At 40.8% G+C, this 18,044-nt stretch overlaps 1 long non-coding RNA gene across 2 annotated transcripts in view; it reads left to right on the top strand.

Annotated features, from left to right (window-relative positions):
- LOC128136265 (uncharacterized) overlaps nt 1-17,203 on the top strand; it is a 38,164-nt gene extending 20,961 nt beyond the window's left edge. For both annotated transcript variants that reach the window (XR_008233308.1, XR_008233307.1), the window contains one exon: nt 17,142-17,203. This is a non-coding gene — a long non-coding RNA (uncharacterized LOC128136265). The remainder of the gene's footprint in view (nt 1-17,141) is intronic.
- The last annotated feature ends 841 nt before the right edge of the window (nt 17,204-18,044 follow it).

The raw sequence follows: 18,044 nt of genomic DNA, 5'->3' as shown, positions 1-18,044 counted from the left end.
AATAATCATACTTGTGGGAGAACTTGTGGGAGAACGAGGGAAACTGCGTAAGGCACAACTGTTATTCTCTGTTTGCTAGAACAAGACACTACTGTTCTTTGTTATAAGTTTGTTGAAGTAAGCACAAAAAGTAGAACAAGGTCGGGCGTACATGACTGATAACAGGAGGGCAACGTGACCGAATACAGGGTGCAAGACAGCATGCAGGTGGAGGAAACTATTCACGTGATCAGAAGACTTTATCCAATTAGACTATTGTTTAAGCGCGTGAACAGCACATGTTAACCAATCAACAAATGGCTTATGTGTGAGTAGATATTAGAAACATATATAACCGAGTGTTGCGCAGTTAATAAACGGAGAAACCGTTTGATCCACAGTATCTGTGTTGGTCCGTTTTCTCCCCAGGGCGAGTCCCTGGCGATGCGTCGTTTTCCCTAGATTGTCGCAGCGGAGAAAGTGCGGCAAGTGGTGACCCCAACGCAGACGCGGGCGCGGAGTGTGCGAGTGTTTTGCCTGGCCAGGCGATTGGAAGATGGCCCTCGGGGCGATCCTGCTGGTGACGATGGCATCCATCGGAATAATTATTAAGGTACTAAAGGCGGTAGGCAGGGACGTGGACTGTGGAGTGCATACGGCTCCAGTCACGAGTCTCATCCAGTGGATGATACAACGGGGCTTCATAGTAAAGCCGGGAGAGATATTTGATGCGTCACGGCTGCAGGCTGCGTGCGAGGAGTTGGTGGAGGAGTGTTTGAGTGGAAAGAAAGCAGCTGCGGATAAGCTCGCAGCTCTTGGTTCAGTGTTGACCGTATTGAGGAAGGGGAGAGAGGCAAAGGCGGTTTGGATGGCGGCTACAGCGGTGTTGCGCGGAGAGGCGAGTAGAGAGGTGGTTGATTTGTTAGAGGTACAGGCTGACAAAGAGAGTAAAGGTGTTACCGGAGTCGGAGGCGAGGAGATGTTGGGAAAACAAGTAGAGAGAGTGGAAGGAGCGGGGGATGCTCCGGACGCCTTGGCGTTTCCAGTCTCTCGCGGGCAATTAGAGGATTCTTTTTTTGGGTATCCACCTCTTCCCCCGCCAGGATTGTTTTCACATGAGTCAGAGGAGCCCTCTAAGTATGTCCCACCAGCGAGTAGTACGACCACGGGTCCTAGTGCACCCCCCGTGTCTATGATGGAGGTACATTCGGATGAAAAAGAACGTTGCATTAGAAAGAAATTGCAAGCAGAAGCAGTTCCATTGCCGGACTCGGATGAGGAGAGTCCACCGAATGCAAAACAGAATCAGATCACTGAGGTAACGGAGGTTTTGACGAAATTTAAAAATTTAGTGGCGACTATTGAACAGACAGTACAGCATGCTCAAAGTGTTGTAGGTCGTGCGGCACAGCCTCCGGTGTTTACAGATTGGAAGTTAATAGCAAAAAATTGTGTTCTACAGGGTGTGGATTTCAAACCTTCAGATGAAGGGGGAGTATTAGCGTGTCCGTTGTTAATCACTCAAGATGGACCTAGATGGCAACCACTAGATTACAAATTAGTAAAGGAATGGCAAACGAGCTGTAGAGATGATGGACTGCAAGGCCCAAGGACGCGAGTTCTGTTAGATGTGATTTATGCTCAGCCGTTACTACCCTTTGATTCGAGACAGCTGGCGCGTGCAGCACTTATGGCATCTTTGATGTGCCTCTGGGAGCAGGTGTTTAAAGAGGAAGCAGAAGCGGTTGTTTTGGACGCTCTTACTCCAGGACACGATTTAGTAGGGGTCTCTATGGCGCAGTTAACAGGGACCGGAGATCATGCATCCCCTCAAAATCAGGCCGGTTTGCGAGGTCGGGTGATAGCGGCTTCTTCAAAGTGTGCTAGAAATGCATTTATGAAGGTCAGTAAGTTTGAAAAGAGTCCCGTATACAAATGTTATTCAGAGACTTAATGAACCATATCAGGATTTCTTAGAGCGTTTGCAAAAGGCGGTGGAGGTAGCAGACATACCGGACGAGGTTAAGCCAGTTCTTGCAAAAGAATTAGCTCGTACACAAGCAAATGACCAGACAAGGCAAATTTTATTGCAATTGCCAGCAAAAGCTTCAGTAGCAGATATGATTAAACGAGTGTTAGAAGCAGAAGCTCAAACCGCAGCGGCACCTGTGGTTGCAGCAGTTACAGCTGTACTTTGCAATCGCACAAATAACAACCCGAGGAAAAACATTTCTTGCTTTGGTTGTGGGGGAAGCGGTCACGTTAGAAGCCAGTGTCCTTCAGTGTCTAGAGCCAATCTGGGCAGGACGCCAAATTCAGACCAAAAAGGGAGTTGTTTCCGCTGTGGGAAGTTAGGGCATCTTGCAAAGCAATGTCGCATGACACGGGCCGGGGAACATCAGGGAAACTACAGGGGCGGTCCCAGCACGGGGCGGGCGGGGCTGCCGGAGAACAATCCGTCCTGTCAAGCATATCCCGTAGAATGCCGAGAATCACCGACGATTGGACAGCAAAAGGACGAGCCCCTGCCCTGGAAGATGACCACCGATGGGCTTTAAAGACTACCACAGGAGTGTGGGTAGAGCAACCAACAACGGTAACATTGAAGAGAGGAGGATCGGGAAAGAGTACGGGTGGAATTTTAGTGGGTGATGGGGCTCACAAATGGGGAGTCGATATTATTCCGGGAATGTGCACTGAAACAAACGATGCTATACAAGCCACTATAGTTCCCCTCACTGAAATACCAATGTATATTCCTGAAGATACCCCTATGGCCCATTTGGTGTTAGATATGTCAAGGCGACCTACTATTGAATGTACAATGCAACCAGTGTGTGAGCGATGGGGACAGACCATATCTCAAATTAGAGCCCTTTTAGACTCTGGGGCCGATGTTACAGTAATCCCACAAGAAGTTTGGCCAGTGTCATGGCCTCTGGAAGAGACCAGCATCTCAGTAACAGGGGTTGGAGGAAGTCGAGGTACCCAAAAAAGCCTTTTGCCAATTCAAATTCAAATAAAAGGAGAGGACCAATCGACTGTTATCAAACCTTTTATCTTAAAAGGACTTCCTTTACCCCTGTTAGGGAGAGACGCTATGCAAGGCTTGTCGCTGCGCATAGTTTCCGACTCACAGTTGCACACAGATCCGCATTTTTTATAGGGGCCGCTGGCCAATGCCCACCGGCCCTAGCCATGAAGTGGAAAACTCAACAACCGGTGTGGGTTGACCAGTGGCCCCTTTCCCAAGAAAAATTGTCTCAGCTACAGCTATTAGTACAGCATGAAGTAGAAAAGGGACATTTAGTCCCAACCACCAGTCCGTGGAATTGCCCTGTGTTTGTCATCCAAAAGAAGTCAGGTGCCTGGCATCTTCTACATGATCTCAGAGCAGTCAATGCCGTTCTTGAAGACATGGGACCTTTACAACCAGGTTTACCTTGGCCATCCATGTTACCCCAAAACTGGCCTGTTGTAGTGATTGATATAAAAGACTGTTTCTTTTCTATTCCACTCCATCCGGACGATCAACCCAAGTTCGCGATGACGATCCCGACGATCAACAATCAAGAACCAGTGCAACGTTACCATTGGACGGTGTTACCACAGGGGATGAAAAATTCCCCAGCTCTGTGTCAGTGGTTTGTTTCTTGCGCGTTGCGTCGGTTTCGGGATACACATCAAAATTGGGTTCTCTGTCATTATATGGATGATATTTTGCTATGTGGGGAGGGAGACATTAACACAACCTTAAAACACTTAGTTCAAACTCTTAAAGAACATGGTCTAGAAATAGCACCTGAAAAAGTACAAACAACTGTTCCAGTGAAATATTTGGGAACACTCATTCAGAAACAGGCAGTCCAGCCTCAAAAACTACAAATTGAACACCAAGTGTCGACCTTACACGACCTACAGGTGTTGGTTGGTAACCTACAGTGGTTAAGACAATTCATTCCCATAACACACAAGGAGTTACAACCCTTGTTAGCAGATTTAGCAGGAACCCCAGATGTCGCAGCTCCTCGCCCATTGACAGACACACAAAAGGCTGTGTTACAACAGATAACTACTAAACTAGCTCACAAGAGTCTCAACCGTTATACCCCAGAAATCCCATTAGAATTGCATATAACTATGCAATGAGAAGGAGCAAACGGTCTAATATATCAATTCATTGATTCACGGGTATGTCCTTTGTTATGGCTGTATACCAGTTATCCCAAACAAGCCGCACCACAATTTTTAGTAGCATTGGCAGATGCAATCTCTCGAGGACGACGACGAAGGCAGCAGTTATCAGGAAGAGATCCTAAATTTATTTCAACATCTGTTAGTCCCCGTAATTTTGAACAATTACTAATGTTTGATATGTGTTTACAAGCGGCCTTAGCAGATTTTATGGGGCAAATTATCCCGGCTAGGGGTGACCCTCTCATTAAGAGTCTATTATCATCAACCTTCAAACCACAAACACCCATTTCAGAGAAACCCCTCCAAGGCCTCACTGTGTTTACAGATGCCTCTGGAACGACTCAACAGGCAGCTATAGCCTGGTTTTTGGACAATCAATGGCATACCAGAGCTTGGAAAAGCCAAGGATCTGTTCAAATTTTAGAATTACATGCTGTGTTAACTGCTTTAACGACTTGGCCTACCATCCCTCTAAATATTGTAACAGATAGCGAATATGTGTATAACTTAACACAACGATGTAAACAAAGTTTACCGGGAGGGACTGAACCTGCTCGAGAGCTGTTATCCATATTAGAGAAAAGACAAGAACTTGTATTTTTTGCACATATTAACAGTCATACACAAATACCGGGTGCTTTAACGGGGGGAAATGCTCATGCAGACAAAGCAGCAGGAACCCTCATTCAGACAGTAGGTGTTCCCATTTTACAACAAGCCAAACTTTCTCATGAATTTTTTCATCAGGGAGCTAAAGCACTAGCAAGACAATTCCGACTACCCCTGTCTGATGCTCGAGCAGTGGTCGCTTCTTGCCCACACTGTCGTCAAACTAACTCTTGGACATGGGGAATTAACCCCTGCGGTCTACGACCGAATCAAATTTGGCAAACGGACATCACAGTCTATGAACCTTTCAAACCCTGGAAGTATTTACATGTTACTATAGATACTTGCAGCGGCTATATCTGCCCTACTGCCGAAACTAAAAGTAACGCCACCGCCACCATACGACATTTTTGTCATGCCATCAGTATATTAGGGGTTCCACAAGAAATAAAAACCGATAATGGCCCCAATTATATTAGTTCTCGAGTTCGCGAATTTTTAAATAAGTGGGGCATCTCACATATAACCGGAATACCCTACAATTCTACAGGACAAGCAATCGTTGAACGAGCCCATCAAACCCTAAAGACGCAGTTAGACCGTCTTAGGGAGGGGGAGAAGGTACCTGTAAGCTATCAAAATGAACTGTTAGCCAAGGCCTGTGTGGTAATAAATCATATGCCACGAGGCAACTCAGATCCATCTCAGCATCACACCGCGGCACAGCGACATTTTTCTACCGCATTGCTATCTGACCGTACGCTGGGAGCACCAGTTCGGTATCGAGATCCAATCACGATGGAATGGCAAGGGCTGGAACCCATTTTACAATGGGGGCGAGGATACGCCTGTGTCCAAACAGACTCAGGACCCAGATGGGTACCGGCCAAATGGATCCGACCAGATGTACAAGGAACCAATAAGGATTAACAGCCTACAAAGTGATACCCCCAAAACTGTGAGGAGGACTCTGTTCCATAGGACGTTTGAGAGCCTGGGCACCTACAGAAGCACAATTAATCAACGTGACACGTCGAGAAAAAAGAACTGTACAGGTAAAGAAGTTGGACAGCTCTTGTGACCCCAACGTCCGTTTACCCACTGATTTTTATACTTGACACTCTCATTGGTTACTCCAGTAGGACCTTGGATAAACAGAATGAATATTCAAGCTTTAGCCTGTTTGGTTTTAAAACAAGGAAATGCCACTGCTCGATCCATCGACGCATTAACAGCGCTTCAGGAAATGACAACAAATCAATTACAAGCAGTACTTCCACCCATAGATTTTCTACTGGCTCAATTTGAGGTAGGATGCAAACAAAACAACACCCTTTTTCCAGAATTTTGTTGTTTAGACTTTACAAACAACACCGAGACACTGAAAACCATCAGGCAACAAGCCGAGATCATTCAACAACTCCAAGATGCCGTAAAAGTGGTAGGGATTTCAGGTATTCCTGAGGATTGGTTTGGCTGGTTGAAAAAATGGGGTTTCTCCATCATTGGAGGTCTGTGTGTTTTGGCCATTGTCTGTATGATCATTCCCTGTGCTTTGGCGCTTTTGAAAAGTATGTTAGATAGAATAGTTAAACAAACTATGCACGCTTATGTATTGTACTCACCTATTGCAAGCGAAACTGTTTAGATGAGCTTAGGGAGGGGGAATTGTGGGAGAACTTGTGGGAGAACGAGGGAAACTGCGTAAGGCACAACTGTTATTCTCTGTTTGCTAGCACAAGACACTACTGTTCTTTGTTATAAGTTTGTTGAAGTAAGCACAAAAAGTAGAACAAGGTCGGGCGTACGTGACTGATAACAGGAGGGCAACATGACCGAAGACAGGGTGCAAGACAGCATGCAGGTGGAGGAACTATTCGCGTGATCAGAAGACTTTATCCAATTAGACTATTGTTTAAGCGCGTGAACGGCACATGTTAACCAATCAACAAATGGCTTATGTGTGAGTAGATATTAGAAACATATATAACCGAGTGTTGCGCAGTTAATAAATGGAGAAACCGTTTGATCCACAGTATCTGTGTTGGTCCGTTTTCTCCCCAGGGCGAGTCCCTGGCAATGCGTCGTTTTCCCTAGATTGTCGCAGCGGAGAAAGTGCGGCAATACTGAACTTCCTTCCTTTACTCCTGCTTATCTTTTTTGTATTTTAATACCTAAAACAATTATTTTCAAATTATCAGGATCTTGAATAATATTTTGCTGAGTTACCTTGTCTACTATTTATAAATGTTTATTCAACTTGCATCATTGTAACTGAGGATTGATAAATGTTCATAGAACCAAATGTTATGGGAATATATTAAATTTTTTTCTGATTTCCTTTCATAAATCAAAAGACTTACTTTCTCTAAAGGAACTGAAGAATCATAAAGAATCATTCATATGAATTTTTATTAACCATCCCCTTTCCTGGTCCAGTCCTGAGGCTTTTGAAATGTGTTTAAAGCTCTTAGTTGGATTCCAATGAGTGCATTTGTTGCTTTTTTAAACTATTTATTCCTTTATTCTACTGGAAGTATTTTATTTTAACTTTGAAAATTATCAATGGTTTACGTCTGTTGGTTTTGTAGAAAACCTTTTTTGAAATGTCTCAAAGAATACCTATTTAATGAGGAATAAGAAAGAAGAAAACTGAAAAAGAAGCCTTTAAGATCTTACATCTATTTATATAATGTAGTTATTTATATAATGTACTTTAAAGTCAGGTGAGTTAGACGTAGCATTTGGTTTTCAACTAAAACATTACTTTGTAAAGCAGAAGTTATTTTCATATCACTAGCATCATGTGCAAGAGTAGTGAAAAAGTGATAAATTATGTAGCCTTTCCTTCCCATTATAAAAAAAATAGTTCAGGCAGGACCTTTATGCAATAGGGATAAGGAACTTTCTGTTCAGTTTTCTAAAATGGGGCTTAATTCAAATAGCTAATAAATAGCTATCTCGCTGTCCTGGTTTCAGCTGGGATAGAGTTAATTGTCTTCCTAGTAGCTGGTACAGTGCTATGTTTTGAGTTCAGTATGAGAAGAATGTTGATAACACACTGATGTTTTCAGTTGTTGCTAAGTAATGTTTAGACTAAGTCAAGGATTTTTCAGCTTCTCATGCCCAGCCAGCAAGAAGGCTGGAGGGGCACAAGAAGTTGGCACAGGACACAGCCAGGGCAGCTGACCCAAGCTGGCCAACAGGGTATTCCATGCCATGTGATGTCATGCCTAGTATATAAACTGGGGGGAGTGGGGTTGGGGGATTGCCGCTCGGGGACTAACTGGGCGTTGGTCAGCAGGTGGTGAGCAATTGCATTGTGCATCACTTGTATATTTTAATCCTTTTATTATTACTATTGTCATTTTATTAGTGTTATCATTGTTAGTTTCTTTTCTGTTCTATTAAACTGTTCTTATCTCAGTCCACGAGTTTTACTTTTTTTCCGATTTTCTCCCCCATCCCACTGGGTGGGGGGGAAATGAGTGAGCAGCTGCATGGTGCTTAGTTGCTGGCTGGGGTTAAACAACAGATCCCCTTGTTTTAGCTTTGGAAAAGGAGAAGGGTGAGTGTTAAATTTCCCTGAGCAGAACTAGCACAACAGGCTAGGAAGAGAGAAAAAAAAAAAAAAAGAAAAAATAAAGATCAAAACTGGGACTGAAACAATGTAGGAGACTGAGCCGTTTGTCAGACAGGGCTCTGAAATTTAATAGAAGCCATTAGGGCATGTGGAGAACTAGGGGTAAATTGGACTAAAAGTGCAAGAATGCAGGCAGAGACCTGACGAGCGTCCCAGTGATTTTGAGGACTTGGACAAGCTCTGCTAACAAAATTTTAATGATGCACTCACAATTAGTGTCCTTGTGGGTCAAATGGCCCCTGATTTAGAGAAATAATTTGAGTGTTGCTGTGTTTGTATATGATGAGCACAAAGAAAAGCAGAAAACTGAGCAGAAACAAAAAAAAAAGAAAAAAGAAAGAGAAGAAAAAGAGGAGCAAAGCAACAAGAGGCTGATTTACTGGCAGCTGCTTTTGCAAGGAATTTACAAGTGAGATAAGGATTAGGAATGTTAAAAGAAAAAGGAATCAAGTGTGTTTGTGGCTGTGCTGAGAGAAGTGTTTGAAGTAAGCAGTGGGAGAGGACTGATAGGGACTGGAGGAATATCTCCCCCAGTGGAACCTCTGGTTAAAGCAAAGCTGGGAGATGAGGAAATTGAATTTTTGGTAGACACTGGAGCCACCTATTCTGTCTTAAATACTTTAGAGGGGGAATTGAGTAATAAAAACGTAAATGTTATTGGTGCGACAGGGACCCGCGAAACAAGACCCTTCTTTAAAGCCTTAAAATTTAAACTTGGAAAACAATGGGTTACTCACCAGTTTCTATATTTGCCAAATACTCCAAAAACCTTATTGGGTAGAGATTTACTTGAAAAGGTAGAAGCTGAAATCAGATTCAAGAATGGGGAAGTTGAAATTTTAATCCCAGAATCTAAATATGTCGAAGCCATAGCCTTGTTGTTACAGGATACAAATCCCAAAAGGGACAAGATACCTCGAGAAATAGAAGATGCAGTGATTCCCATCGCTTGGGCAGGAGAAGTTCCAGGAAGGTCTAAGAGAGCGGAACCAGTAAGAATTGATCTAAAACCAGGATCGTCACCGGTAAGAATTAAACAATACCCTTTGAAATTAGAAGCGAGAACTGGCTTGGTACCAATAGTTCAAAAATTCTTGAAATGTAAGTTGCTGGTAGAATGTGAGCCAAAATACAATACACCTATCTTACCAGTAAAGAAAGCTAACAGAAAAGATTACTGTTTAGTCCAGGATCTTAGAGCAATAAATCAGATAGTACAAGATATACATCCAGTAGTCACAAACCCGTATACATTACTAACTACCCTCACCAGTGAACAAAGCTGGCTTACGGTTTTAGATCTGAAAGATGCCTTTTTCTGCATCCCTTTGGACTCTAAAAGTCAGGAGCTTTTTGCTTTTGAGTGGGAAAATCCTGAAACAGGGCGAAAGACACAATATACTTGGACAGTTCTACCACAAGGCTTCAAGAATAGCCCAACTTTTTTTTGGAAATCAGCTGGCGAAGGAATTAGAGATTTGGAGAAAAGAAAATGTGCAAGGAACTGTATTACAATATGTAGATGACATCTTAATTGCAACAGAAACTCAGGAAATTATTGTGTATGTACCACGTATGGTAGCCACAGTTTTAGAACAAAAAGGGGGGCATTGGTTGTCCCCCAGCCATATGCTGAAATGCGAAATGGTACTACTAGAACAAGATGACATCGATCTCAAGACCACTTCAGTTGTAAATCCTGCAGTATTCCTCTCCACTGATCAAGTGGAGAGTTCACCAGAACATGATTGCTTACAAACACTAGAGGAAATATATGCTAGCCATCCAGATCTTAAAGATGTTCTGTTAGAAAATCCAGACTGGGAGTTATATACTGATGGCAGTAGTTTTGTTCGTGATGGGAAGAGACTGTCAGGATACACTGTGACAACCTTAGATGGCATAGTAGAGGCATGAGCCTTATCTCCCAAAACATCAGCCCAAAAGGCAGAACTAATAGCCTTAACTCGAGCATTGGAACTGAGTGAAGGGAAAAAGGTTAATATTTGGACAGATTCCAAGTATGCTTTTGGAGTTGTACACGGCCATGGAGCCATCTGGAAAGAAAGAGGACTACTATCAGCACAAGGAACTGAAATCAAGCATGCTGCACAAATACAAGAACTATTAGAGAGTATTCAAAAACTGACAGTGGTAGCAATAATGCATTGCAAAGCCCACCAAACAGGAAAAATCCCACCAGAAATAGGTAATCAATTGGCAGATAAAGCTGCCAAAGAGGCTGCAGAAACAGGCATCGTGGCATTATTACCAGAAAAAGAAATAACTTTACCAGAAATACCACCTAAATATGATAGTAAAGATGTTAAATTAATAAAAGCCTTACAGGCACAGGAACAAACAGATGGGTGGGCTGTTACACCCACAGGACAAATAGTGATCCCACCCTCATTAACGAGAGAAATTGCTAAACGAGAACATAATAAAGTACATTGGGGAACTGAAAAATTAGTAAAACATCTTCAAAAGATAGTTATAAGCCAAGCAATGACAGAAATTATCCGATCCATCACAGAAAAATGTGAAATTTGTTGTAAAAAAATAACCCAAATACTAGCAATGAATTGATTTTGGGGGTTACAAAAGGAGGAAATTCCCCAGGAGGCTACTGGCAAATTGATTTTACTGAATTACCTAGAAAAGGGGGATATAGATACATCCTTGTTCTAGTTGATACTTTTACTGGATGGCCAGAAGCTTTTCCCTGTCGCACCAACAAAGCTAGAGAAGTAACTAAAATCTTGTTAAAAGAAATTATCCCGAGGTTCGGTGTTCCTTTAGGAATGTCCTCAGACAGAGGACCACATTTTGTTGCTGAAGTTATAAAACAACTGAGTAAAAACTTAGCCATAACATGGGATCTCCATACTCCTTATAGGCCACAGTCAAGTGGAAAGGTAGAAAGAATGAATTATACACTTAAATTGCAGATTGGAAAAATATGTCAGGAAACATCAATGACTTGGATACATGAGCTACCTTTAGCGCTGTTAAGAATCAGAATACAACTTCGTGGTAAAATCAGTTTGAGCCTTTACAAGTTACTTTATGGAAGGCCTTACCAGGCCCCACATATACCAGGAACAATCCACATTAAAGGGGAAATGGACTTGAATAATTACTTAATGTCCTTGGGAAAGACTTTACAGGAATTGCAGAAGTACGTGGCAACAAGCAGGCCCTTGGAACTGGATACACCAGCCCATCCATTTCAACCTGGAGACTGGGTCTACGTCAAGTCATGGAATTCGGAGCCGCTGACTGAGAAGTGGAAGGGACCATTCCAGGTACTCCTGACTACTTATACAGCTGTCAAGGTCCAAGGGAAAGGTCCGTGGATTCATTATTCCAGGATTAAGAGGGCTCCAACCTCATGGACAGTTGAACAAGACTCTCCCCTTAAACTGAAATTGAAAAAGTTATGACTGATTTTTATGTTTTGTTTGTAACAATTATGGTAGCAATGAGTCAAGTGTGCCAGATATCATCCTAGGATCAGAACTTCCATTTAATCTTAACACAGAATATAACTCGAATATTCTGCAAAAGTGATTGTTGGATTTGTACCCAAATGCCAACCTCCGGACACAGCCGAGTCCTACCCTTGATAGGAGTGCCACTGCCAATAAATGTATCATTATTTAACAATGCACAATATGGTAAGGGACATCCAGACAATGCATGGTGGCCAAGCCTCTCTGGAAAAAGACAAGAAGGAAAATTACAAGTTACCATGATAAAAGATAATCTGAATTCCGCTGTATGTTTATATGGGCCAGGTAATGACTCTCTGAGCACCCACACCCTTAAGTCTGGGGATGATGGCTGTGATAGTTACACTGCTAGACGAAATGACAAAATTTTTGTAGGATGTTTCCCAGGATGTAACAGGACCGGATCATATTGGAGGCCCACACTAAGTCATATAGACACATCAAATCACTTTGGCCTCCAAGTCCCAGAAGGAAGCAGTTGGTATTGGTTATGCGGAACACATGCTTGAAAAGTACTACCTCCCAATTGGCAAGGAGCATGCACATTAGGAGCTGTAGTCCTCAATATAACAATAATTGACAAATTGCATGAACAGAGGGGATGGGTGAAAAATCTTCTCAAACGAACCAGGAGGGTTCATAACCCCCTTATAGATTGTCCCACAGGATTCCATAGTTTCGCCAGATGGTTTATCCCTTGGCTTGGAGTTAGTGAATTGGAAAAGGCAATAGTAAATACATCAGCTATAATAGAGGACATTGAAAACAGAACCACTGATGCCATACAGGCATTACAAATTGAAATATCTAGTTTGTCTCATGTAGTGATGCAAAATCGAATGGCTCTTGACTTACCGCTGGCCTCAAAGGGAGGTATTTGTACAACTGTTAATACGAGCTGCTGCACATATGTAGATCAAAGTGGCAGAATTTCTATCGATCTAGCAGAGATTTGGAAACAAACAAAAATCTTACATCAGGTTACGAAGGACAATACATCCTGAGGATTTGAGGAGTTATGGCACAAACTTACCTCATGGCTACCTAATTGGACTTGGTTGAAAAATCTATTCATTATTGCAATAATTGTGATCTGCGTATGCATCTTAGCCTGTGTAATGATTCAATGCTGTAGCTGTTGTAGTCAAGTGTACATGAAAATTAAGTTTGGGTATTGAGGCTTTGGATTTGTAGGTCCAAAGTCTCAATAAAAGGGGGGAGTTGATGCCTTGAACAAAGGCAGGAGGAGGAAAAATTTTACTGTATCACAGTACTAACAAACCTTTTGCTTGCTTTAATAACTTTGAAATTTTGGTATGTACTAATTAGATAAGAAAAACCTTGAGCTTTGTCAATGGTATGTGCTAAAGGTGCCAACAGACAGGAGACCTTGGGCCTGATGTGCCTTGGGCCTTGATGATAAGCTTTGAGTTCTGCTGAGTTTTTGTAATTAAGAATTGCCAAGGCCAGCTAACTAGGAGAAAGAGATGACCCACACTGCGCGTGACCAAAGGGCGGACACTATGTAAATGATAATATGAATATGTATATGACTAGAACAATATAAATTTTGCTTGCTGTAGGTAACACTGTGCACGATAGGTGGAGCGATCCCCCGTGCATCCAGCGCTGCAATAAAGAATGCCTGCTTTCTAAAACTCCAAAATCGAGTCTTAGAGAGTTTCTTTGACCGGCTTTTTCGGTAACACTTTATTTCTGCTTAAAGAGAAAGATAAATTTAACATGTTGTCTTTGTTCTGATATGGTTAAAAAAACCCCAACAAAACACAACAGAAAATTTCTGTTATCATCTCGTCTAGTTTAATTACAATACAAATTTTCTGGTACAGTGTTAATGAAATATTAAAATCAGTTTGTATAAACTGGCAGTTGAAATCCAAGCAGCAATTGGAAGACCTGGAAGTGCAGGTACACTTTGGGCAAACTCTAACTTTTCAATTAGTCAGACTTACAGTAATATTCCAATATACGTGGGATCCTCTTGTTCAAATCAGCATAAAATGTATTAAGTATATTTTCCTTTGAGATTATGAAAAAGGATTCTATGGCAGTCCTTATTCTTTGGAATGTAATAACTGGAAAAGCGGTAGTTGTATCTGATTTTTGTGTGCACATATAGGCATTTGTTGTAGCAGGTTAGAGACATTTATAGTATTCTCAGTCATTTAGGAAGTTCATAGTTACTAAAATAGAATAAGCCACCTTGGTTTTTTGTAAATGTTTGGCTCATTTGAAGATGTTATGCCAAGATATGTTCCTGGACATGATCTTAATTTTTTATTTTGAATAGTCTAAACAGTTACTTTATCTGTCCGGCATCCCTTGGACACTGCAGAATGTAGCACTGCTAGCACTCACCAAATGTCTGACTTTCAGGCTCAGGCTGTTTGATTTATCAGGTGGCAGAATGTATTCCTATCTGTTTTTCTCCCTTAAAGTAGCCAGAATGGTGTTTAACATGGGTGCACTGTAAAGCAAAAATGTTTTTATATGAGTGGTTCACTCTTCTCATTAAAAGAAGGATTTGATTATTGTTACCTGGAGGAGCTAGCAATTAAAATTAAATAGGTTTGTTCTAGCACATTTTGTTTATTAATTTAGATTTTTTTTATTTGAATTATTGAAAGAACTCTTAAAGTAGTTAAGATACCCTCTCAAAATTAAGTTCAGTGCTGACACAATATAGACATACAATACCTACCTTTGTGGTAAGGAATATGAAATAAGCAACCTTGCAGTGATTAAGATGAGAATGACCAAAATGCTGTTTCTCCTTCCAGCAACAGATGGTTTCTGTGAAAGCCTTTGATTCACAGTAGTAATACATCTTTTGCTGTGGGTGATGGCAGTATGAATCTTGGAAGCTGGCTGTTTCCTTTTCACACTATTGTTTTTATAGAATGTGTTTAGATGGCAAGTACAAGCAGTGGCTGTTGAGCAGTTTTTTGCATCCCTAAACCAGCAAATACCAATTTATAGTGCAGGGAATGATCAGGCATGGAAAACTTCATTTGTATTATAATTATACCTTTCTCTGGGTGCTTTATAGTGTCTAACTGAACAATAAACTCATTTTCATAATCAAAGCTTCACTTGGGAATGTTGAGTTACACCTGTTTCTCAACTTGTAAACCACTGAGGCTGTGGAAGTGGCTCTTAATGCCATGTGGGCTGTACCTTTCACAATGTCCTGTGTAGCTATTTGTAAACCTTTACTGTTACCTTTTCAGACTTAGCATGGACCACAGTCCCATGAATATTATTATTTTTTTCCTCTGGTGCACATATAAGATTTCCACGCTAATACTAGAGTTCCCCTTCAAACACCTATGACTATCAAAGATGTGCGTATGCTGTTGTCCTAGTTTCAGCTGGGATAGAGTTAACTATCTTCCTAGTAGCTGGTACGGTGCTATGTTTTGAGTTCAGTATGAGAAGAATGTTGATAACACTGATGTTTTCAGTTGTTGCTAAGTAATGTTTAGTCTAAAGTCAAGGATTTTTCAGCTTCTCATGCCCAGCCAGCAAGAAGGCTGGAGGGGCACAAGAAGTTGGCACAGGACACAGCCAGGGCAGCTGACCCAAAGTGGCCAACAGGGTATTCCATACCATGTGACGTCCCATCTAGTATAGGAACTGGGAAGTGGGGGCGGGGAATCGCCGCTCGGGGGGACTAGCTGGGCGTCGGTCGGTGAGCAATTGCACTGCGCATCATTTGTACATTCCAATCCTTTCATTATTGCTGTTGTCATTTTATTAGTATTATCATTATTAGTTTCTTCTTTTCTGTTCTATTAAACCATTCTTATCTCAACCCGTGGGTTTTGCTTCTTTTTCCCGATTTTCTCCCCCATCCCACTGGGTGGGGGGGTGAGTGAGTGAGTGGCTGCGTGGTGCTTAGTTGCTGGCTGGGGTTAAACCACGACAGCTGTGAATGTGAAAACAGAGGGCATGAGTCTTCTGCTGGCTTATCTCTGCATATATATGTGAGAAAAGGGAAAGGAACTATACAGTTGGTTTGGGAGTGAGAGCTGTTGTTAGTTGTAAGAAGTAAAGTTATCAAGAAGGGTAGGTTTGGCTAAATAAAAGATAATGAAAGTTTCAGTTTTATCAGAGAAATAAAGCTGATAGAACTGGAGGAGAAAACAAGAGTATAAAGGAAATCAACCTGGTGCTTTAGAGACTTTCTGTGGCAAGAGTGAAAAAAAGGAAGGAATTGGCAGAGATGGATAAGGAAAGAGATATATAATATAAAGTATGCTTAAAAATATTTTAAAATCAAGCTTTGGCAACAGAAAATTATAAAAAAATTATAAATAATTTATAAAAATTTATAAATTATAAAATGGCATCAAAATGATGGATTGTATCTGGTTTAGGAAACTTAGTGGTACCAGAGAAATGAGCATTTTGAGAATAATTATTCAAATGACCTTTGTAGAACCTTGCAATTACTGCAGTACTTTCAGTACATTTCTTTGTGTCTAAATTAACTATTTTCATATTTGTATTACAGATGTTTGTGTAATGTGTTAGATGTTTTAAATTATAATTGCCTTCGATCTGTATGTTGCTGTTAAATGAAATGCCCTGAATTACATTGTTTTGACTATGTTATGGCTTCCATTGAAGTGGCAGTCATGAAGCCCCATGAGAGCTGGGGGTAATCACACAAGTCAAAATGGGAAGCCAATCCATGATATTAATAAACCATGTAGGTAACTTAGCTCCTGTAATGAATTTCTAGATTTTTTTTTCTCATTAATTTCATTTACTTCATAGATTCATTTTATTTGAAAAGTCATTGTATAATATGATGGATTGGCTAAATCACAATTCAAGATCATTAGATATTGGTGATTACGAACCAAAGAGAATTTTAGTGTTTTCTAAAGAGGAAAAACAGGAAATCTTTTACTGTTTTTGTTCTTTATTAAGGTAGTCTCATATTTTTTTAACTTCTTAATTATTCCTCATACTTTTAGGGGTATATCCATGAAAATAAAAATCTGGAATCAATCTTTCGTTTCTGATCCACCCAACCCCCTTCCCCTTTTCAGGTTATGGCTAGTGTGAGGGAAACATTTCTTACCTTTATATATATTGCAGTGGGTTGGTTGGTTTGTTTGTTTTGTCATAGCACTGATTTCACAGAGGTGGATTTTTTTTTTTTCCAGAACCCTGTCAAGAAAATTCCAGATTCTCATGAAATTACACTCCAACATGAGACAAAAACAGTAAGTGATAACACATTTTCAACACTTCTTGTTTTTTTAGAACTGAGCCAGTCTATGAAAAAATACTTATTGTCAGATAAAGATCAAGAAACTAATTCTTTTTCTTAATTTGTTATTTTATTCTAGCTCTTTTCTTATTGCAATGAAAGTGTGTTTTAGGACTGCCTCTTTGCTTTCTTGTAATAACCCAAACCTAACTCCATTTGACTCAAATATAGTCTCATTTTCATCTTCCTTTTTGTCAAATATACTCTCTGCAATTATTAGAGTTCCTCTTCTAGTCTAGACCTTCCTAATCTAGATGTAAGCCTAATCTAGACTTTTCTCTGACTTGACATGCATTTCAAAGAGGACGTTATTGCTGAAGTTTCCAATGACCTCTTTGTAGCTGAATACAGGTCTCCTTCATTCACATTGAATCTTTAAGTGCCTTTTATACACCTTTCTCAATTTCTTGAAACCTTGTTCTTTCTTGTCTTTGACTACATCTTTTCTAGGTTTCACCTCAAATATATTGCTCCTTCACTTTCTTTTAAAGAACCTGCTCTCTGACTTGGAACTATCATTTCTTTGTTCCCAATGTTTTTATCTCTGTGTAATCTCATCTTCCAACATGAATTCAACTGTTTTTATGTGCTGATTGAGCAAAGATCTACTTCTGTAGAATAAAACTTATTTTCTGGCCATGAATAGCCCTGAATCTATTTCCAAGTCCTTTCCCCATATTCTTCTTTGGTCATTAAAGATGCTGCTGCTGTTTATCCACTTCAGTGAGAAAATAATACTAGTATTCCTTTTATTGTTGTTATATTCCTGTGAAAGCACTGTCAGCTAGTTAATAAA

Source organism: Harpia harpyja, chromosome W (assembly GCF_026419915.1).
Source record: "Harpia harpyja isolate bHarHar1 chromosome W, bHarHar1 primary haplotype, whole genome shotgun sequence".
Taxonomy (NCBI): domain Eukaryota; kingdom Metazoa; phylum Chordata; class Aves; order Accipitriformes; family Accipitridae; genus Harpia; species Harpia harpyja.
The sequence above is the reverse complement of the archived record's forward strand: the minus strand, read 5'-3'. Positions and strand labels throughout refer to the sequence as shown.